The sequence below is a fragment of the Macrobrachium rosenbergii genome, chromosome 45 (assembly GCF_040412425.1).
Source record: "Macrobrachium rosenbergii isolate ZJJX-2024 chromosome 45, ASM4041242v1, whole genome shotgun sequence".
Classification (NCBI taxonomy): domain Eukaryota; kingdom Metazoa; phylum Arthropoda; class Malacostraca; order Decapoda; family Palaemonidae; genus Macrobrachium; species Macrobrachium rosenbergii.
The window spans coordinates 1,369,397-1,394,685 of record NC_089785.1 but is presented as its reverse complement, the minus strand read 5'-3'; positions in this window follow the sequence as shown (position 1 = coordinate 1,394,685).

Genomic DNA, 25,289 nt, shown 5'->3' with positions numbered 1-25,289 from the left:
ATATATATATATATATATATATATATATATATATATATATATATATATATATATATATATATATATATATATATATACATATATATATATATATATATATATATATATATATATATATATATATATATATATATATATATATATATATATATATATATATATATATATATATATACATATATATATATATATATATATATACATACATATATATATATATATATATATATATATATATATATATATATATATATATATATATATATATATATATATATATATATATATATATATATATATTCACATATTTTCATTCCTCCTCTTAGCCAGCCAAATAATAATATTTCAAATTTCTGAACCCAAAACACTTCTCAGTTAACTGGTAGGCTAGATTTACTAGCGGGAAAGAAGGTAGCGGCATATTCAGGACAATAGCACCCCCTTTGACCCCCCCAAATCACGTGTTCAGTAGTTGATGCCAGGCAGTGAGGTAGACTAGGAACATGACCTATAAGTACTTAACCCTAAGACCTAATTTCCTACAAAGTTTTTTTTGCCGGCTGTGTGACTATTTTGCAGATTACTGACCTCCACCGACGGAAACAAGCACCGCCAGAGGAGCATCTCGCCTGTTGTAAACAACGCATTCAGAACCCAGAACATGACACGGAAAGTCGCATCCCACTCCACTCCTTTTCCTCCCCTGGGGAGACTAAGAAGCAACGGACGGCCAAATCCTGGATGCTGAGCGCTCCCCTCCCTCAGGCTTCAAGGTACGTCAGAAGCAATTAGTTCTCTAGCCAGTCCTTTTCCTCTCAGTGAATTTCTTTTTTTTTTCCAGAATTTTCACTCTTCATTCTCCTAACAAAGCCCTTTTGTTAAGCCAAATCTACAAAAAGTAGCCCGCAACTCGCCCCCATGCCTTGTCCTCAACTAAATCTAGTTCAATTCAGTGATCAGCAGTAGATTACTCCCTCCACAGTGTTACCACGGGCTAATTAAATTTAATTAATCATCTCCTGTATGGTGCATGGTTTAGCTTAGTGTGAGAGAAATTCCTTTGTGTGAATGCTAATCCTGGATTCTTTTCCAGGGTCTTTACTACTATCTGCTCAGTCAACCCAGCCTTGTTAACTCCAATCATCTTAAGAGTATTGCCATTTCCAATAAACGCAAGAATTCTCTATTCCACAGTCTGGAACATTTATCGGTTCCCCCTTTCTGTTGCACACAAGAGAGCCTGATCAGTCAAGATGAATTTACCTCGTAATGTGCAGAGAATTATTATGCATTGCCAATTTGCATTTTTTTTCATTATTTGAGTTTACTTGCTGTATCATCAGCCTTTCAGATTGCCTCCTTGATTGCTTCTTTTGTAAATAAATTCAATTTAACGTAATTTGCTAATCATTTCCCATGGTGACCTTCCAATCACTACTTAACTAATGGTAATATCAAGATAAGTTCTCCTCTTCCCCTTCATTTTGTTACAGGTTGGTATTCTTTGTTGGCCCCTTAAGGCAGTAACTAAATAAAAACCCCTTGCATAAAAACCCAATTGCATCTATCAATATATACCCATATATATATATATATATATATATATATATATATATATATATATATATATATATATATATATATATATATATATATATATATATATATATATATATATATATATATATATATATATATATATATATATATATATATATATATATATATATATATATATATATATATATATATATATATATATATATATATATATATATATATATATATATATATATATATATATATATATATATATATATAAATAATATATCTGAGTTTTTATCACATCTCCTTGACAATTTTTATATTCACGAACATTGATCTACAATATATATATATATATATATATATATATATATATATATATATATATATATATATATATATATATATATATATATATATATATATATATATATATAGTGACCAATGACCAGTAGATTCTGTATATATATATATATATATATATATATATATATATATATATATATATATATATATATATATATATATATATATATATATATATATATATATATATTGAGAGACAGAAAAATAGGTAGACTCTACCAGTCACTGTTTAGCAGCTATAAAACTATTTCTAATAGCAACAATGTCCTCTTATTTTCTCGATTTCTTTACACTTTTTGGGAAAACAAACAAAGAACCTCCGAAGCTCGTAGCAGGATTCGAACCCGCACACGCATGTAAGGAGGTTTACCGTAACCACTTGACAGCGAACAAAGGTGTGTCTATTCCTTTCCAATTCCTCTCCCACAACATGTATTCTGATAAGACCTAATCAATATGAATCACTATAATTCATCCTATTACCTACTTGAACCTTTTTACAACTTCTTCCATATACCTACTCTTTTATCCACTTTTCAGGTCACGTCACACTGCATATACTGAGCAAATAGATTCAACCTCTTTTTCCTTTCTTTACATTTAACATCTGCACTTCACTTATGTTTAAAAAATGTGGCTGAACAGTTCTTTCATACTTTACAACCTTGGCTTTGTAGACACCTCAAACTTCTTCCCAAACTTTTTTCCACACTCCTTGCTTCACTTGCTTTATGGCTAATGTCTTCTCTTACATTCTGAACGTCTGGTATATATTTCTTTTATTACTCCAACTTGCATATCAACATTTATTTTGCGGTTTTCCAGGTCACCATTTACATTCATAGCCTTACTCTTTCTCACATTTGCTTTTACCTTTTCTGCTCACAGACACCCTCTAACACTCCTTGCAATTTCAACAGTTTCTCTTTAATATCCAAAATCCTTATTGTGTCATCCACAAACATCAGCCAGTCCCCATACATTCTGTTTATGAACCATTTTCCTATCCAGCTATTTGGCAACTGCATATCACGGACATATTCTCTGACTTTTCACATTGTTTCGTCCCTAAAGATATCAAACTCTCACAGTCACAGTTTTACTCCAAAATCAGTCTACTGTAATTATATTGCCATGCATCCTCAATACCCTTAACATGGCCTATCCATCAATTCTATAATTATTCTTTTTCAGTCCATTTGAATCACTTACAGGTTTTTCCAGGACTTTCAAAATTCCTGCATAATTATTTTATAAGAAACTCTTAATCTATGTTCCCTTTACTCTGCTGAACCCACAGTGTTTCACATGTTTCAATTAAATTCCTACTATACACCTTCCCTAGTGTACATAATAATGTAATGCCCCAAAATGTGCGCAGTTCCCTCTGTCGTCATTTCCTTGCACGCTTTCTTTTCGAACCTTTCACTCATTCGGGCATACCTTACAATATCTGGTCACTCATTCTATCACAAATTCACTTTCGTATCTCAGATTTTCATTTATTTCAGTACACTCTCAGTATCTATCCATTTTTATCCTCCTAATTGCACTGCTGGCTTCCTCACACTATCAGTAATCTTCGACATTTAGTAAACTTTCAAAAATCTTTCTCTATAAAAATCTTTCTCTATCAACTAAGGACTGACTACACTTCACACGGCAACTAATTCACAATATTTTGTGTCTCCTTCCACTGCTGTATGCCTTTGTTCCTTCTTGTTACCCTAATAATACCGTATATTCTCCCAAAGCATACTAAATTGTTTCCTACTTCGCTCTTATGTGCTATCTCACTTTTTTCTCATTCATCCACTTGTATTAATTGCATTTACATTTACTTTATTTTACCGCTCACTCATCAGCTGATAGTTCTCTCCACCTTAATTGTAGATTTAACCAAAAATAAGCGAATATATCTCCAGTTACTCCAGTTCTCCCTATTGAATCCTTTAACATGCTCTTCCATCTACAACCTAGTAAACTATTTTCCTCGGTATTTGTCATTTTCCTTTAGATACAATATACTCAGAACGATTAAACATCTTTCCAAACACAAGTTTTCAACAAGACTTTTTGCAGTCTTGTGTAATCACTTCAGGCGCTCTACACCTAAGTGGTCTTGCTTTGCATTTATAACAGGTAGCACAATCATCATTTATTATTTATCAAACTTCACTTGGCATAGATTTGGACTCTCCCAGAAACATTCTCTTTCATACTCCTTGTGTCCGCTAATCAATTAAAAAGAATGACAACTAGAGCGACCCAATGTGACTTTTAGAAAAAGGGATTTCAAATCAAGGATTCTTAAGATTTAATAAGCAAATTTCCGCAGCGCCCTGAACGAAAATGTAATCAGGTTCTGGAATTAATCTCTTAATCTTATTGCAGAGAGAGAGAGAGAGAGAGAGAGAGAGAGAGAGAGAGAGAGAGAGAGAGAGAGAGAGAGAAATCTTATTGTCAGGACAGAATTCATTAAGAAATCATTAAGCTAAGACCCGAGTAAAACGATTATATCTCTAGAGGATGACATTTCCCGTTATGAATGTCACTTGTGAAAAAGGTCCCCCCAGAGAGAATGAACCTCAGGAACTCTTATAAGTATATATTTGGATTAGTTTGTGACCGTGTGATCCCGGATTTGCTGTGGATTAACCTTTAACCCCTGGCAATTAACCATCTAGTATTCAAGGTTATACATGTTTTTGGACTTTGTAAGCCTAAACTTTAGTATGTCATTTTGTTTGGTCTTAGGTTCAGTTTGCGACAGCTTGATCCCGGATTATCCTGGATTAACTTTCTGTTTATTACCCTTTGACAATTGACCATCTGGTATTTCTTGTTCTTTTTGTTTACTTTGTAACCTTCTTCATATTTATGTCTCATTTGTTCCCCGACGATGCGTCAATAAACGTGAAAGCGCTTGGTACTGAACTTCTGCCTGTCTTTTTCCTGTGGGATTCGCTTATACACTGAAGTCACGTGCATCTACTGTGATTTTTAAGTATATATATATATATATATATATATATATATATATATATATATATATATATATATATATATATATATATATATATATATATATATATATATATATATATATATATATATATATATATAATATATACATGGGTGGGTGGGTGTGTGTTTACGTATGTATATACATATATATATGCATACGTAAAAGTAGATATACAGAGAGAAAGTAAGAGAGATTTTGGGAGTACTGCATTAGAGAATATTTCCTTTCGTACATCGTTGAACGCTTAAGAAAACTTTCATAATTTTTTTATAGACATGGCGAGGCAAACGGCGTAATGTGCACACTACTGGTGTAATTATTAGGTCTCAGGACTAGGAGAACTAAATTTCCGGGTTTAGCTCGAATGTTTGCAGTTGATCTGAAACAAATCTCCGGAAGTTTTTGAAATCTAAGTCATCATGCATTTTTTTTTTTTTTTTTATCTTTCGAAGGTTTTTCCGGGAAATTTTACTACCTGTTCATTCATATCTGATTAAATTCGTTGTCCGAGCTACACAAGGTTAGTGAATGGAATTTAATTGCGTATAAAGAACTGTCATGGGGGAATTTTTCCCCACCAGGACATTAAGATACGAGAGTAATAATACTACTATACAGATGCACTGTTGTCAGTCTTCTTGCCTGGAGACAGGGGTCGGAGAATGGTAGGCTACTGTGTCATAGTTGACACGGTGGGCATGAAGACTACTGACGTTTACGCTGCCTGGGAATTAGGGTAGGCCTGTCCTACCTGCTATTACATGATATTCCTTGTGTGTATGGGTCTTATTACTGATGAGGCCAGGTGATGTCTTCCCACTGTGAGGCAACTGAAGTGCTGATTTCCATTTTTAGTGGTAAGGTACGATGGTATTGAAGAAAATCCCTGGTACTCAGTTCGTTCCTTTATTACTCATTGCATCATGCCAAGTTTCTCCCAGGCCTAGTCTCCCGGACTTGGTTATTTTACATAGTCTTCAGAACTCCTGGACTAGATCCCTTGCAAGGGATAGATAATATCTTGTATTAATAATCTGGTAAATTAGCCAAAATGAAGGGTGGACCAGTCGACATCCTTTTCACACCAACAGCGTTCTCGTCCCTTACATGTTTCTTTAGTGTTACCAATATGCAGACGAAAGATTCAGGACAGCGCTCCCATACTCAGAGCGAAACAAAAACAAAACAAGGGACTGGCTACACTGCTATATGCATTCGATGTCCACAATAAAAATGAAAACATTTTATAGTCCCAATCACTCTTACTGTAGTGTAAAGATATTAGAGGAGGGTGATGAATCAATTCCTAAACAAATCACTAAATAATTAAAGGCATATTTTTCCCATTACAGAACCTCGGGTTTCTGCATGACTGCAAATAAAAAGGTCTCCCTGTCTTCTATCTGTCTGAGTTTTTCTTTCACCCCCAAAAAATGTCTGACAAGAACTATTTATTGTTTCCATTTCCTTCGTCACAACTGTGTTTTAAAAAAAAAATTTTTTTCTTCCTAAGTATGTTTGGTTTTCCCCTATGTTTTCCACTTTTATCAGTACTTTTGGGTATTGAGAGAGAGAGAGAGAGAGAGAGAGAGAGAGAGAGAGAGAGAGAGAGAGAGAGAGAGAGAGAGAATATAACATTAAAACTGAAGAGAAGAAAAGATTCCGGCATCTTTTCCTTAGAATAATTGTCTTTGCCTACGTAAAAAGGACAATTTCAATACGGCCTGAAATTGACTGTATACCGGCGCTCGGATATTATGAGAGTTTGGCCTTAATGGTGCAGCCTCATACGAAGCGGACTCTCCCCCTTTTTCATTTGGCTGGAGGTCATTTTAGGTGCTGAAGGCAAGTGGATACTGTTTGCTCACATTTGCTACGTTGATAATATACTTGATTAAACTCTCCAATTTTACCAGCTGCTAATCCATGTTTCCAGAATTCATTCTGGTTCATTTGCATATTAATCGTTTACATATGAACTAGATATTGTGCCATTCTCATTTCCATTTAGGGGCATTGACTCTTTCTATATTTTCGTGAGTGATGACTGTTTAAAGGTAAACCAGGGGAGTGATATTAGCATGTCAGGAAAGGTTATATTATGATATTGTTGAGTGAACGATATTTAACAGAAATTCACGCTTTCTAGCTTCCCACCTTTTCTTCTTAGTCAAATTATTTTTCTAAAGGACTTTTACTCTGGACGACTTATAGAAAGCGTAAAGTAGGGATTTAGAATTAGAAAACCAGATACTAACATTTGTCTATGATGCTCTAATTCCAAAACTTTGCTCAGAGTAAAGCAGTCGGTCACTCAGGGGTTTTCATCCCATTTCTTTACGGAACCAAATATGTATAAATATACAACCATTGAATAAAGAAATGCTCATACGAAATAAAGGGAAGAGGTGAGGAAACGGGCCTATGGCAACACGAATGTCTTTAGCAAGAATCCTACCCGGAATTTAATACAAAATATTTTGAGCGATGAAACAGTAACAGTAATCAAACTTTTTCGACGCGATAAAAATCTCCTGGCTTTCGAGTACCGACACTCAACTTCAAATATATCAACAACAAATTTGAAAACTTGCTCTCAAGTGTATGGAAGAGGCAGTAATGTCAGTTCTCAAGAGTTTTTGCCCCCCAGCAACGATGGATTTAGCTTTATGTTTCAGTGTTCTTTCTTCGAGATTGTTGAAGTGGAAGAAAAACAAAGACCAGATCATGACATCACTAAAACTAACATAACGACACACAGACTTCGTGTTTCAGAAGATAATAGATTTTATCATCTTTCTGGCTTTTTGGTATTCTCTTTCCTAATGACTTTCCAGAACTTACATGGGAGATGATTAACGTTTCCTTTAGTATTTTCGGGGGAGTTCTTGTTACTTTGTATTATTGTTCGTAAGGGTTACAATAACTAAAAATTCTTAGGTAGATGGGGAGCTAAAAAAAATGATTATCTTGCAATACAAGCTGCATTTTTTTTAAGTTTCCTTATTGTTATAAAAATATTTTATGCCGTTCTATTTTGCAGTTCAATACAAAATCAAGAGATTCCCGTATTTCTAATATATTTATTTCGTCATCAGTGTAAACGCAATGCTCTTAAAAACATGGATGTGAAAACTGACTTCTTAACCCTATTACCCTGACCTGAGTAATGCAGGAAGACTTACTGGTAGGTTTCTCCAAGGACACAATGCAAACCCACTACTGGTTCTATGTATTAGGCAATCCAAAATGGGTAGGGCACCGTCCTGTTCCATTTCCATAGTGAATTTTATAGATATAACTTGTTCATTTAATTTTTAGGTACCGCAGGTGGATAGTGCCGTCAGTGCACCTTCCGCGGCGCACTATAGGTGTTAATAAATGCTGTTTTTCCGTCCCCTTTGCCCTTAGCTGTTCCCACTTCTTAACCTTTTACTTACCTCCACTCTCGCTTCCTTTATTCAGTCTTGCTGTCCAGTCGCTCTAACTAGTATTCTTAGTGTACCCGCTGGGCTTTTTTGCAGTTCTACCTCTGTCTACTAGCAATTCATCTCCATTGTTTTCTGGATCTCTTCATCTTGCTGTCCAAGCATTTTGACTCCCTCTTTTCACTGTTTTAAGCTCTGGATGGCCGAAAGTTCCCCAAGTTTCTGCCTTGACACCCTTAATTTCATTAATCCTCAACGTAGAATGATTTGAATACGGCCATTTTCATTTGCTTAGTTCAGAGGACACACAGGTTCAAGAGTTGAGAGCTTTGATTTTTCTGGCCAAACAGATTGCTAGATAAAAAAAGAAGAGCCATCTCCGATACTCTTCATCATCAATGTATAAGGTGTTAGGTTTAAGTAGCAGGTAAAGTAGAGGTATTCCTTTGATATTTCATTCTCTAATGAGAGAGCAAGTAACATTACTCCACTGGCTTTTGAACCTCGTGTATTTCAGAAGGGCATTCCTTCCCTTTTATTTCTCTGTCTGTCCGTCTATCTTCAAAAACAAAGAAATATGTAGATCATTGCATTCAAACTACTTGTTGAATATCAACCAAAGCAAAATGATAATAATAATCCAGCTCTCTTAATTATTAATTGTTGGAGTGTTAAACAGAACGATAATTATTTCACTTGCTATTTACTACACTTCTTTGTTGTACACCAAGTTGCTCTTGCATGAGTTTTTAGCTAAACTAGGGCTGTTTATTTCTTACAAAGGTGTATTATGACATCAGGAGATATCACTCGTTCATGACTACAGAATGAATACTCAAGTATGCGACATAATCACAGTTAGAAATTAAAGAACCCCAGTTGAGTATTTAATGCTTATTTCCGTATAATTGAGACAGTTTCTGTGTTTGGAAATCAAGCAACATTTAACCTTGGCTCGGATCGCAGTTTCCCATGTCCTACAGATGTAAAAAAAATTACTACTTTCGCTTTTCTCCTTCAAACAGCAATAATATTGCAGTTTTATTGTCAAGCGATATACACTACGTTCCTGGTTAATTGCAGTCAAAGAACCCTTCGCCCACTGCTGTCCAATAACTGGCACTTCCCCTGATATCTCCTGACCCTCCAACGAATCTTTCAATTACAGGCGGCGAAACCCTTCATGTGGAACTCCGAGCATTTGGTGAACTCTAGATATTCCCCTAAGCTTCAGAAACTCGTATGCTCAGTTAGGCATTAAATTTCTTGAATAAAAAAGATAATTTTAGATCACAGAATACGTAAATTGGATTATTATCCAGTGCGAAATAGAATTAATTTATAGAAAAGAGTCGTAAATTAGGTGACCCGAACCTTGCTTGAACTTTTTAAGAAGACACCAAGTCATAGGCTTATAATAACTCTTTGCCATTCGTTATTTATGGACTTCATTATTCATAGGTCTTAGGTCTAGAGTATATCGTCTAAGTTGGTTTATACAGACACACGCACACACATTTATATATATATATATATATATATATATATATATATATATATATATATATATATATATATATATATATATATATATATATATATATATATATATATATATATATATATATATATATATATATATATATATATATATATATATATATATATATATATATATATATATATATATATATATATATATATATATATATATATATATATATATATATATATATATATATATATATATATAGATATATATATATATATATATATATATATATATATATATATATATATATATATATATATATATATATATATATATATATATATATATATATATATATATATATATATATATATATATATATATATATATATATATATATATATATATATATATATATATATATATATATATATATATATATATATATATATATTGTTACTTACAAGTAATCAAGCACCTGGTTATTACACAAATAATAATACCAAAAGTTACCTCACATCGACCAGATACTTGAAACCTCATAACAAAGAGTATGACTGAATCACTAAAGGTACAATGATCCCATAAAACTTACTTATCACTTGAGAAAATCAATATAACTTTATCAAGTTATGGGTGAGGCAACAATTATTAAGTTATATCCAGACCAATGGAATATAGGTATCATTTCAACAAACACTGTAACTGTCTCTCTGGTGAATAGACAGATACATCACTTACCTTGTGCACATTCATTAATGTCTCTAATTACTGGTGGTCAAAATGAAATGCTGTGTTTTAAAAAAACTTTAAGCAGACAGGTTTATTTCTAAGTTCAAAAGTTATATGTAAAGTTCACAATCTCAAAAGATTTACTATTAATTGACAACAGTGTAAGATTTAAGTATTCCTTAATCAAGTTTAATTCACAAAACTCTAATTTATTAAGAAAGCAATTTAGTTAGGTAAGAATCAAACCATTAACTATCGCTCAAGTTCCAAGTGTATATGTAACAAGGAAACAGAATTAACACTTTTTTGAAAGTGTACGTAACGTGCTCTACGATCTTTCTTCATGAAACGGAGGCGTATGAAAGTTTTCTCATTGCCAACACTTTTACATCTATTTTTCTCCTCTCTCTCTCTCTCTCTCTCTCACCGTATCGCCTCTCTCTCCGTATCGCTCTCTCTCTCTCTCAATGCTTTTCCAAGTTCACCTGCACCGAATCGCACTCATTCTCACCAAATCAATTAAATGACCATTTAAGAAACGCAATAGTTTTACAAAATAGTTTATTATTCAAATAAACTGCAACAAGAAACGAATAAAACAAAGCAAAGATTAAAAATGCATAATAAATGAAATATCGAGTCAGATAACTAAACTCTGAACTGTAAAACACTTGATTAACGAAGTCTCACTATGGCTAATAGCCCCGAAATATCCAAAACTCACACATACTCCCAAATCAATAATTAGTCAGGTCGTTAGTCACTACATGTTATTCGAAACAGTCCACACTATCCACTTGTCCACAGACATCTGTCCACAGACATCTTATCTGCCGATTCAAAGCCTGATCCTCTCCAAAGCTACGCTCAGACAACTGCAGTTCTATCACGTTAATGAACGATCAAACTCACTTTAGGCAGATTTTTAGCATAATCTAGATCAAATTAACGACGACTCACGAATATACATAACACTTCGGAGATCACCTGACTAGCAATATTGCTGAGGAATCAAACTATTTGCTGAACACAAAGATTTTACGACTGACGGCTCTGTCAGTACCATCTCGCTCCAAAAATTCTTTCATCACATCTTAAAGCATTGAAGCTATGAAATGCATATATGTGTCCTTTAAAATTGTAGCGGCCATCTTTTCTGAAATAGAGTCAACACTAGTACATAAGAGCGTCTCTGCTCTCCTAACAGCAAACTAAAACAAAAGCATATGTATAAAACATAACAGAATAGGACTATGCTCAATTAGCAATGTCTACTGCACTGCAGCTTTAAGGACTGCTCATGACGCACTTCCAAAGTCAATGGGGTTGAGTTCTTGTATTTTAAGCATGTAATCTTACAAACACGAATAAGCTTACTACCCTTAATAACAAGAATTATCAGTAAAATAGCTATTAAGACAATTAAAATTGTCGGCATAATATATCTCTGATACTGGAACATCACTGAATCGTCAATGTCTTCCAACGGTGGAAACGTCATTGGCACCTTTGGTTGTAGGTACCTCCAAAAAACCAAATGCTCGTTATGCGTATGACGCATGTAATTATCTTCGGAACTGTTGAATACAGCACGGCTAAGTACGAGAAATTCCGTAGACAGGATTCTGCAGGATGGATCAAATAGCGTTTGATCCTCGAGTAACTAATGATGCTCCACTTGTTGTTCTGGCACATCATTGTAACTTCGCACATTCCTTGCAAAAGATGGCAGTATGGGTGCTGGTGGACTCGATGTGGTAATCTCGCAGGGAACTGCCCAAAGTCACATTCTGTCGAGTCTGGTCCATGAACCAACGACAACTCACAAACACCCACATGACACAACTCAACTGGAAAATACTACTGTCACATACATACTTCTCTCTAACTAAAGTACAACCTGTCTTATAATCAATTCCCGATCCTTGATACTCGATCTCCAAAATGAACATGGTCTCTACTCCATCCCACATTACTACTGAGTCTCCAAAGCGCTTGGAAAAGGTCTAATAACAAAGCACAAAGGTTTCATGTTACTGAACCAAAGAAAACTACTTAATGCAAAAGTAACACCACAATGTGAACTAATTCCAAGTTTGTATCTCAGAATAATCTCAGTCAACTCACTATTAAGCACACAACTCTACGGAACTCACTCACAAAAAAAATTCTATCCAACAGAAAAAAAAATACTCGAGAATCCTATCTAAACACCAAAAGGTATCACATCTCGTAAAAGACATGAAAGTTCTACTCCGGTTAGTAAATATTTCGCAACACCTGACTAACTCTCAACAAAATATCAATTGACGTAATGGCAACGTTCTACGATCTTAACAACTATAATCATCTACAATACAGTCTGACTAAAAAAAGAAAACTGAAAAAATCCAAACACTCAAATACGATCTCCCAACCCGAAAAAAGGATCAGACTTGTTCGGTCCGATATACCAAGTATCTCCCAAAAATATCCTAAATAACACACACATTACAAATAGATGATGAAACACATCATAACACAATAACAATAATACTCAACACACGGGTAAAACTTCATGAATTAGCCTTGTCTCAATTCCTAAAATCATCCGGAAACGATTAAGAACTTCAACATCCAAATGAACAAGAGACAAAAAAAAATTAAAAAAAATATCATATATATACAAACATCAACCCATTTATCCCTCTAACTATATACAAACGTTCCATTACATGACTATATACAAATGTTCCATTACATCCCAACTTTCTTCAACTTCGAAATATGGGTCAATTTCGTCACTCCAGTGTTTACATCTTAACTACAAATCTATTCCCCTTTTTGATCTCTACAATCTCAAAAGGCCTGCATTTTGGACTTAATTTATAATTCAGATTATTCCGAACATTCACTTTAACAACACTCTATCACATCTAAAAGCTGTACTCCCCTCGATTCAAGCATTTTTCTCTACCATTGCACGCTAACTAAGTTCAAGTTCTTTACTGATACGCAAATCTTTTCTCGCTGTATTTATCAACCAAGGACCGGGAACATCACCCCTTTGAATACACTTTGCAAATTGTAAATCAAAAGGTCCTAACTTGTATCCATACAAAGCTTCTGCTGAGATATCTTAATTGGTGTCATTCATCATAGTATTGATACTATATATCGCACTTCATCCAAAGATCTTTGTCCCAATGTATCGAACCTCCCACCGTCATGCAAAGCTTCATTACTGATTCGCCTCACATAACCATCGCTTCAGGTCTATACGTGGATTATAGATACTTTTATCCCCAACAAATTAGCAAGACCGTCTAAAGTCTTATTAACTCCTACCATTGTCTGTGATCAGACATTCAGGAACACCATATCGACAAATTATCCCCAAAAACGCTATAGCAACTTCCTCAGCTGATTTGTATTTCAGTGGGAAAATTTCTACAAAGCGAGTCAACTCATCAACAACCACACAAAATGTCTATAACCATAAGCGGACCTTGAGAAGTTACCCAGAATATCCATATGCACTCTCTGAAACGGCCTATGTGGTATGGATATGAACTCAAACGACACACTGTCGTCGCTGGCTTATTCGGCATTGCAACAGCACACTTCTTCGCCAAAGGCTTCTACTGCGGAAAACATATTTTTCCAAAAGAACTTTGACCTGACGTTTTCATACGTCTTGTCTACACCCAAATGATAACCAATTACAATGTACAATGTCTTAGAACTTGTGGTACTAGACTTCTCTGGCACGATGATTTGTGTAATCTCACCCATGCTTCGAAAATTTCGCAAGTTATACTTTAATCCTTTTTCTCACCAATAAATTATTTCCAACTCTAGACCAGAAAAAGGCAACTTATACCCTTTCTTCGGTGAAACTCCCTTAAGAAATGCCTTAGCATCTGACAACAATTTATCTTCATCTTGCTTTTGTTCCAGCAAGCCCATGTCCCAAGTGACATTTTCACCCATAAAGATACACACCGCGTTACTCTCACTATCACGAATAACAATCTCTCCTGAGACTGCCGACTCACTATTTCTCCTCGAAGTATGCACTGTAGAACGTGTATGTCCTACATGCGCATCTCTCAGAAACTACTAACATTTCAGAGACATTAGACACCAAATATTTACTCTCTCTTTCACCCACACACAGGATTCGTGTGTATCATCCTCTAATCGAAAATATCTGCTCAATGCATCTGCAACTACATTATGTTTAATTTCAATGTATTTGAGGTTTGCATCAAAATCTCAATGTTAGGAACCAACGTGCTCTCAAGTACGCAAATTTTGGCTTGATGAAAAGGCTTCAAGGAAACTGCTGATGATCTGTAAAAATCTCAACTTTATTTCCCAACAACAACATCTTAAAATGAACAAGGCTAGAGACGACTGCGAAAGCCTCCTTGTCCACAACTGACATCAGCCTTTCGTTACTACCACGCGTTTTGAACTTTCTGCTATAAAAAGCAATTGGGTGTAATTTCCCCTCAAATTTCTGCATCAAACACGCACCTATACCTTCCTGACTCGCGTCAGTCACTAAGAACGGTTGACTAAAATCTGGAAACTTCAAAACTGGTGGGTTCACCAAAGCGTTTCTTAAGCTTCTCAAAAGCCAATTGTTGACTATCACCCCAAAACAAACTTAACGTCTTCGTAACAAATCTGTCAATGGCAACGCTATTAGAAAAATTCCGCACAAAACGGCGAAAGAAACCCGACACACCTAGGAACGAACGAATTCGTTTCCTGTTTTGGGAACTGAAAATTCACAATGGCTTTAACTTTCTCTAATTATCTCACTCTAACTCCTTTTTAGAGGATGAAGGCAACTCTGACAATTTTTCTCTTCTGTAAACTCGCATTTGGCCACTTGAATCTTTAACCCAGCGAACCGTAATCGCTGAGGACTTCTTTAACACCTTTAGATGTTCTTCAATTGCATTCGTGCATATGAGAATGTCATCCATGTACACAAAACACCTAATTTTCCTAACAAGCCATGAAGTACTGTGTTAACCAGTCTAGTAAATGTTATTAAACTTTGCAATCCAAAAGGCATCCTATTAAACTCTCGTAATGTCCCTTTGGTACTGAAAATGCTGCAGGCTTCATATTACTCTCTCACAAAGGGGGAATCCTGTAAAACTCCTTACATAAGATCTATAGATGAATATATATTCTTGCCACCGATCTCAACAAACAAATCAGGCAAACAAGCTACCGGATATCTATCTGGGCATGTTTTTTCATTCAATTTACGAAAATCTACACAAACTCTGATACTACCGCCTTTCTTAGAACTGCAAGCAAAGGAAAATTAAACGGAGAATTGGATGGTCTGATAATGCCTTCCGACTCTACTTGGAACTTCTTTTCTACTTCTCTGATCTTAAAAAGAATGATATGCTGAATATATATGATTTGTACCTTTCTAGGCGGGATTGAATGTTCTAAAACATCTGTAACTCCTACTTATCTCCCTTCAAAGCAATGATATCTAGATATTCTTTCAACACTTTCTCTACTTTATCTGAATACTCAGGATAATCAACTTCTTTAGCCAAGTGTTCATGTAGAACCTGACTTCGAACTGTTGCTCCTTGTTAGAAACATATTCCTGTCTCCACAAAACTCACTAATTTATGCCTTCCTTAAACTCTTCAAAATCAATTACATAAGCACCTTGTGATATATTTTTTTACTGGAGTCTTGACAGTTTAACTATCTTACTGGAAGTCACGCCTGCGACTGAAATTTACCACTGACACCGTACTCAATAACGTCTTTGAATTTCTTGTTCCCCCAACAACGTGACAATTTGAGAAGGAAACTTTTCTTTCAGCGACACTTTTTAACTAATGTAGAACTCAATGGTTGCAATTCAACATCTTTCCAACAAAAATCCTTTTGAAAGATCTCTGCGGAATATCTTCACTCTAATGAATGTGTTACACATGTCTCAGACTGAGTCTTGTTTCACAAGTTTTTTCCTGTGTATATATGGAACAAAAACAACAACCTGACTCACCCATTGTGAATCCCTGAACTCCGTGAAGAATGTTGATGTTATGTCGCATACAAGAAGGGTGTCCTAGCAAAATCATTATTTCTCACCTAAGGCTGTTTCTCTATGACCAAAAATGATTCTACTATTGTTCGCCGATACAAAGCGTAAGAAATGACGAACCTAAAATATTCAGTTTCCTGCTTGTACATCACACACTGTCTCACTAGAAGGACTAATTTGCACTCTGGAAAACCCTGGAGTGAAAAAGGTCAGCATTTACTGGGTTAACTGAGCTACCAGAATCAATGAAAATAAGGAATTTCATTGCCATTAGAGAATCCACGCACAATCGTGGCCTAGGTTCTAGTGACTCTACGACCCGATTAGTCATTATCCTGTGTCCGTTTTCGGACTTATCTTGTGAAAATTCTGCTGTTCCTTTGTGTATCTAGAACTTGCATCATGTGGAATTTTTCTGGTCATTCAGAAAACCTCTCGGACTTCCCTGAATAATCTCTACTCTTGTGGCTGGGCAAAATCTCCATCCATGATCTGAAGATTTTGCAAACTGAATAATATCTCACTTGCAATTTGATTTACTATGGCCTATTTTATCATTAATTGAACAACGTATCGTTGTGACTCGATCTCTGAATTTTTCGATTCTACTTCAGCACATGTCTTCGCTGTTGCATCATTTCCGAATGCGAGCGACTATCATTAATTTGTGGTTTGGAAACCGCAGCTGACATCTTTGCACCTCCTGTACAAACTACTGTCCAGTGTCGGGCATTTTGCTAGATTTTTAATAATCTGTGCAACAAAAGGATTCGTCTGTATCCTGATCAATTCTCTTATCAAAACTTTCTACAATTACATCTGGGACCGACGTTAAAAGGCAAGCAAAGTGTAACAATCTTTCAAAATTATCTAAGGAGATATTATTTCCAGTTACCCATGGAGAGCCTATTATAGATTTCTTTAACTCAACTACTGCATCAAATAAATTCGCACTGTATGTGACTAGTGAATCATTGCTCTTTGTTTATTTTGAGAAACTCTCGCAAATTCGAATCATGATTCACGCGAACTCCGCCATAAGTAGCTCGTAGAAATTTCTGCAGTTCATTCCAAGTTTTGCACCTTCTGAACCCGGAAACTGCGTGCTTACCTTAATATCTCCTTTATCTAAATCCAGAAATGATTTAGCCTCTGTTAAAGCTTCAGCGCCATTCGTAATTTTCTTGGAATTCAGATAATTGTTCACTGACTCAATGAACGTTTCTATATTTTGGGTTGGCTTCCCATCAACTAACCCTTTAAAATTATTAACTCCCGCACTAATGTTCGTCACTTATGCACCAATTGATTGGGATGTGCTTGCTGCATCGTCCGGCATTTAGAGTAATCACACGCCTGGAGCGTAAATAAATACAAAAAGAGAAACCAAAAGAACACTAGAGAAAGGCACAAGTTACCCTCTAAAAGAAGAAGAAAGAAAACGGCGTTCTGCGCAACTTACGAGAATGGGGTACTTACCAATTTTGAAACAGAAAACGAAGTACCTATGCTAACTGAAAACAGAGCTGTGTGCAGCCTGTGACGTCACCCACTCGACGAAAGCAAAAAAAAAACACCCAGCGTCGCGATTATTGTTGAATAATCACTTTGCGCAACTAACTCACAATCGCCACTATTCACACTTATTTGGGTATATTTGTTAACCTAAAATCTGCTCTAGAGATCATCCAGATCTATTTCACAACTCCCCACTCCCAGTACTCGAATAGAAACGGAAAAAAGATTCCCGTATTTCACATGTAATCACGACCCACTCAGTCATTCAACACTGACCCGTCGCCTAGCTCTTAGGTGAAGTCGCTCATGCCTTGGGCATCAACGTTACCAATTAGTCTATTAGTAATCTCCCTCTTTCGCCATCATTAAAGACATTAAAATCATGCTGCCACCATTTAAAATCAAAAGACACCCGCTGCCGCCATTTCATTCTGTAACAAGGAAACAGAATTAACACTTTTTTGAAAGTGTACGTGACGCGGTTTCACGCATTCTTCTTCAAGGAAACGGAGGGCGATGAAAGTTCTCACGACAACACTTTACATCTATTTTCTCCTCTCTCTCTCTCTCTCTCTCTCTCTCTCCGTGTATCGCCTCTCTCTCTCTCTCCGTGTATCGCCTCTCTCTCTCTCTCTCATCGTTTTCCGAAGTTCACCCACCCGAATCGCACTCATTCTCACCAAATCAATTAAATGGACCATTTAAAGAAACGCAATAGTTTCTACAAAAATAGGTTTATTATTCAAATAACCCAACAAGAAACGAATAAAACAAAGCAAAGATTAAAATGCATAATAAATGAAATATCGAGTCAGATAACTAAACTCTGAACTGTAAAACACTTCTGATTAACGAAGTCTCAATATGGCTAATAGCCTGAAAATATCCAAACTCACACATACTCCCCAAATCAATAATTAGTCATGTCAAAAAAAACAGTCTACCACATGTTATTCGAAACAGTCCACACTATCCACTCTGTCCACAGACATCTGTCCACAGACATCTTATCTGCTGATTCAAAGCCTGGATCCTCTCCAAAGCTACGTCTAGACAACTGCAGTTCTATCACGTTAATGAACGATCAAACTCACTTTTAGGGCAGATTTTGGCATAATCTAGATCAAATTAACGCACGTACCACGAATATATAACACTTCGAGATCACCTGACTGGCAATATTGCTGAGGAATCAAACTATTTGCTGAACACAAAGATTTTACGACTGACGGCTCTGTCAGTACCATCTCGCTCCAAAAATTCTTTCATCACATCTTAAAGCATTGAAGCTATGAAATGCATATATGTGTCCTTTAAAATTGTAGCGGCCATCTTTTCTGAAATATATACCTGATTAACTAACGCAAGCAGTCACCAAAGTATTACTGATTGGAGTCCACATAAACATTCTCCAAAATCCCAGTAACAGGTAGGCGCTAACAAAATGTTAAGAAATCACCAGCAAAACACAGTAATTATAAAATTATAGTAATATGATAGCACAGACATATAAGGATGCAATATGCAAAAATGGAAATATACCAACCACCAAAAATGTGCCTAAAGATTATATCAATCTTTCACATGAACATTTCTTTTAAAAAGAAAAGTTAAACTCACGTCTTTCCAAGACTTTCTTATAAACAACACTGTCAGGGTACTAAGACTTATTCAAAATAATAATTCTCTTTTACCTAGAATATCACTTTAACTCTTAACATTACAAAACTCAGTAATCACCACATTACCTTTTGTAATTATTACACCATTGCCCATTTTTCACAATACTTGCACAAAACAGTATTCCTGATCACCTTCTACAAAATTAACACACTCCCGGGGTGAGTTTTAACAGAGCTTTTACAAACAGTAGCCCTTCAGTATTCATTATATATATAATGGGATTATTGAGAGAGAGAGAGAGAGAGAGAGAGAGAGAGAGAGAGAGAGAGAGAGAGAGAGAGAGAGAGAGAGAGAGAGAAAGAGAGAGAGAGAGAGAGATGCTTATCTCAGGGACCCCTATGGTTGACTGACTGTCTTTGGAACAGCACTACACTTTTAACTCCAACAAGCCCTTCCAGAATACATGATACATAGAGTATACATACATCATACATACATACACAAGTATACACGTGTATGAATACACACACGGATGAGCTTTGAGCGCCTTATCTATGACTGACATTTCCTGAGACATTCAAACCACCTGAACAAGCAAAAGGAAATGCTTTTAGACCCAAAACTGGTTGGCTGACAGCATGTCAACTTCAACTCTCTTACTGTTCCTCCTTCTCTCTTTCTCAGATTACAAAAAGAATAAGCACAGACACAGCTAATAAATATAAGTTAAGCATACATGATGAATGTATAATAGGCAACTGCCCGCTAGCTGTCAACTCATCACGATAAGTTAAGAGGGGTCTTTTTGCCTAAGTGCGAGTTATTGGACACCAGTGCAAATATAGAAGTAATAAGCTCTTACACTCTCTCTCTTTGGCAGCACTAAAAATACGCTAAGAATTCATCGTTCATAGTACAATTCCATATATTAAACAAAGGGAAAAACATACCAAAGCATTGTAAGATTACACAATATGATATACAATATATCTGCAAGAAAAAGACATTTTAAAATCACATCTTCACAATGAATGACGAATCTGCAAGCAAAACATCAAAATTTTCACAGAGACATAAACACTTATAAAATGGTTATTTATATTATAACACCTTATAATATATATATATATATATATATATATATATATATATATATATATATATATATATATATATATATATATATATATATATATATATATATATATATATATATATATATATATATATATATATATATATATATATATATATATATATATATATATATATATATGTGTGTGTGTGTGTGTGTGTGTGTGTGTGTGTGTGCGTGTGTGAACAAATCAACTGTAGATGATATACTCTAGATCTGTTAAAAATTAGGTCTATAAATATCGAAATGCAAAGAGTTATATAAGCCTCTAACTGGGCGTCATCTTAAAAGTTCATGATATATATATATATATATATATATATATATATATATATATATATATATATATATATATATATATATATATATATATATATATATATATATATATATATATGTGTGTGTGTGTGTGTGTGTGTGTGTGTGTGTGTGTGTGTATGGATGTATGGATGTATGTATATATAATGCATGCCATCTCAGTTTCTCGATTTCTTCCCATTTCAGACACGATTGTCACCACAAAGAAGCCTGGTCCTCATAATATAATGTGTATAATCAATATCAAAATTAGCCTCTGTCTTTATGTTAAGTGTGAATATTTCAGTAAATAATCATCTAAATAAAATTCAGTCTTTTACTGTGACTAAATTGCCTTATGTTAACAATATTTATGTTGTCAAATGTTCCTTGTTCTTCGTAAGTACGAATATTTTCTGTTTTCAAGATGTTTGAAGTAAAAGAAAATATAAAAACTAGCTTGTATTATTGAAAAAACAGCAAATTAGAAGTCTTATATCTTTAAATCACTTCAGAGAACTACAACGCTTATTCTAATGCTATAACATGCTGCTTAAAAAAAAAAAACAGACTTGCATTACTCTGCTAAAAAAGAGTAAAGTTCTTTCCCCTTGCCCTCTATGTAATGCTTTGGATATAACAGTCAAACGAATCAGACTGGGCATTTAAGATTCAGGCATACATTTTTCCAACAACGATAATAAGTACTTGGATTCTGTAACGGATCAACGCTTCTAAATCGCAGATTTTGAGACACCTTCAACAGGGCCAGCAATCCTTCCCGTTCCACTAGACGACGATTCTTTTGTTTCTTCTCCAGAATTCCCCCTGGCACATCCTGACGCTGTTTTCTCAGGAAATTGCCGCAGAGCTACTAATGTTTCCTACTCTTCATCCGAACCATCGTTGTTGAATTTCTAACGAACGTGTCACAACTAAGGACGATATATACAAATAAATGAATATATATATATATATATATATATATATATATATATATATATATATATATATATATATATATATATATATATATATATATATATATATATATATATATATATATATATATATATGTATGTGTGTGTGCATGCGTGTGCATAAACGCGGGTATAAAGGTATCATCGTATTCTTGTGCGCTGAGAATAGTAATATGCCAAGTGTGAATAAGTGGCAAAATTTTTATTTCAGTCTCACCAACATCTGCCAAAGGTTAATCGAGAGACCGAGGCTTTGCACTCTCGCTGAATACATCAAAATTTTCTCACCAGTTCGAGAAATCCAGACAGAAATATTATGAAATAAAAGGCGCTGATCATTGAATTTCTGTCACGCACCTACACTCGCAGGTACTTTAGAGTTCAAAGCCCAGAATAGTAATAGAACAGATGCGGAGAGACTTTCGAATTCTCGAAACTGTGCGAAAGTAGCAACTGGATGAAGGAAATATTTTATACATGGAATTTTGGAAGCAGTGTGATTTTATTCGATTCATATTTAGAAAGTGACAACGTAAAATCACTATCCAAAGTTGATTTTTTTACATATTATCCTTGATCTGCTCATTGTGTCTGTGTACGTGTGTTTTAATGTGCTTGTGTGTGTGTGTGTGTGTAAGAGAGAGAGAGAGAGAGAGAGAGAGAGAGAGGAATACCAATAATATTCCCTCACATCTTCACTTCGCAGTATAGCAGGGCATTTCCAAAGACAAACTGCTGCTCTATTAGATCTTTATTCTGGAACTATTTGATTAAAATCTTTCATGGTTGCTGTTCCTTCATTTCGATTTTTTTTTTTTTTTTTTTTTGTATTTTCACGGAGGGTCTATTTTTAACGGGATTATTGTTTGCAATGAACTATGAAAGTAAAAATACTTTTAAATGGTTTTTATTGTTTTCATCTTAAAGGTCTCGTCTGCGAGGATACAATGATAAAAAAAAAAACTCAAGCAAGAGGCCAAAATCGTAGAAACTGGAAAATGAAGGCTATAATTTTATAGAGTTTTCTTGAGAAAGTTTTACAATTTATTCCCTTCTTCCTTCTCTAGAAAGTAAGAGAGTACCATCTGAAAGGAAGAACACACGCTGACTTTATGGTTGGCAAAAGGGAAATGAGCAAGTACATCTTTTTCTTCCTTGAGTTTTCGCTTGGAAATTGAAAGGAATAATTCAAGACGAATTTTTTTTGAATTTCAGGACGGTATATGTTAAATACCATCTGCCTCTTTCTTTTTTTTTTTTTTTTTGCATGAGAGGCGTGTTTTGTTGTACAAAAATCTCTTCCTTTTTGCTGTTTGATATTTGGTAGACAAACTATAACGAGAGAGAGAGAGAGAGAGAGAGAGAGAGAGAGAGATCCTTATTTTATGGCACTTGTAATACACAGGGATTAAGTAACAATGTAGGTTGCTTTTGCTTACTGAAATGGCAATATTTCTGTTCTTAGATGAAGTGTTGTTATGTGATCTTTTATGTCATTAGGATGAAGGTTGGCAATTTTATGTGATGATGTGACGGAATTCCGCCTGTTGAGAAGATTTTACTTTTACTGAGAACAGTTTCACGAAAATAGCAGAACACTCTTTGCTGGGTAGAAGAACACTGTCGCTATGGAATTTTATGTCATGCGAACAACAAGGAAAATTGCTAATGATATTCCGTTTCCATAACATTTAACTAAAATTTCCGTAGAGCTACTTCTAAAGAATGCACCTTTTTGCACTGAATGAAAATGAATTTTAATTATCCAACGTTGGAGGAATATGTATACACAATAAATCTTTATTTTCATGACATTAGAATAGAAGCATTTGTGTTTTTTTAACGCGATTAGATCATAAAGTGGAGCCAATGAAATTTCTTATTAGATCAACCCTAAAATGAAAAACCTTATATGGGATGAGTGTACGTTATTGCATAGTTTCTGAAGCTAGTCGTTGTATAAATCTGTTATAAAAAATTTCGTCACATGTTCACTGCTACTACTATAAGCATGAAATTGCCTTTCCAGTTAAAATGCTTAAGTAACTTACAGAAGGTTTGTGAATGTAACATATAACACATAAGCCTTCAGTATGTGAGGTAACTGGATTTAACCAACCCATCAGAAATAAACATCGTCTCTTTTATTCAGGCTAGAAGCAGATATATAGGTGGTGACGTCACCGAAATTCTAATAGAAAAACGTTTCGTTTTTGATAACCTAATTCAGTCACAACTGTAAAGACAATGATCATGAGCCTCTGCGTTCTTTGAGCGTCTGGAACTACGAGTATATGAGACGAAGTCTTGAAATTTGTGGCTTTAGAAGTCTAGACCTAAGTCTCTGTACTTGCAGACAACGAAACCAGGATATATTTGGATCTAAAGGTAGAGACCAGGGTTTCCGAATGTGCTACATCTACGGGTGATGAACGCTGGAACTCTGTGCCTGCAGAAGCAGGCCTAGTTTTGCGGCAGCTGCATTAGACCAAAGCCGAATTTTTGTGGTCTACAAGTCGAAGGTTGGGTTTCTGAAACTGGAGGCAAAGAAAGCTGGATTTCCGTGGCTGTGGAAAATGAGGCAAAATAATGGTTATATAATTTACCATGCTACTTATAGATTCAAAATGCAATTCCATCATGCGTCTTGTATTAATAGCCCATTTCTTCAACAAAGTTCACTGGAAACAATATATCTTTTTGACTATCTCTACATGGGATTGTTTGTGTATGAACTTACGCATAAGCCATTCATTAGTTCTTTGCTTATTAAACTTGATCTTGTTTATTTTGACAGCACTGCCTTATGAAAATAACGGTGTCTGTGTTCTATATAAATAATGAATAAAGTAACATATGCTTAACATAATTAACAAAGCATGTATATTCATATTAGTAATTTTGTAAGCCAAATATCAGTAAATACCTAATCAAGTATTTTCGTTGTTTAATTCTTATTCTTTTACGTGTTAAGGAAAACAGTCACGTCAAAACCTAGGCCATCCTATTCAGTTTAAAGGCAGTTCAATCGAACTAAACTGAGAAACTTTGTCGCGGAACCAAGAA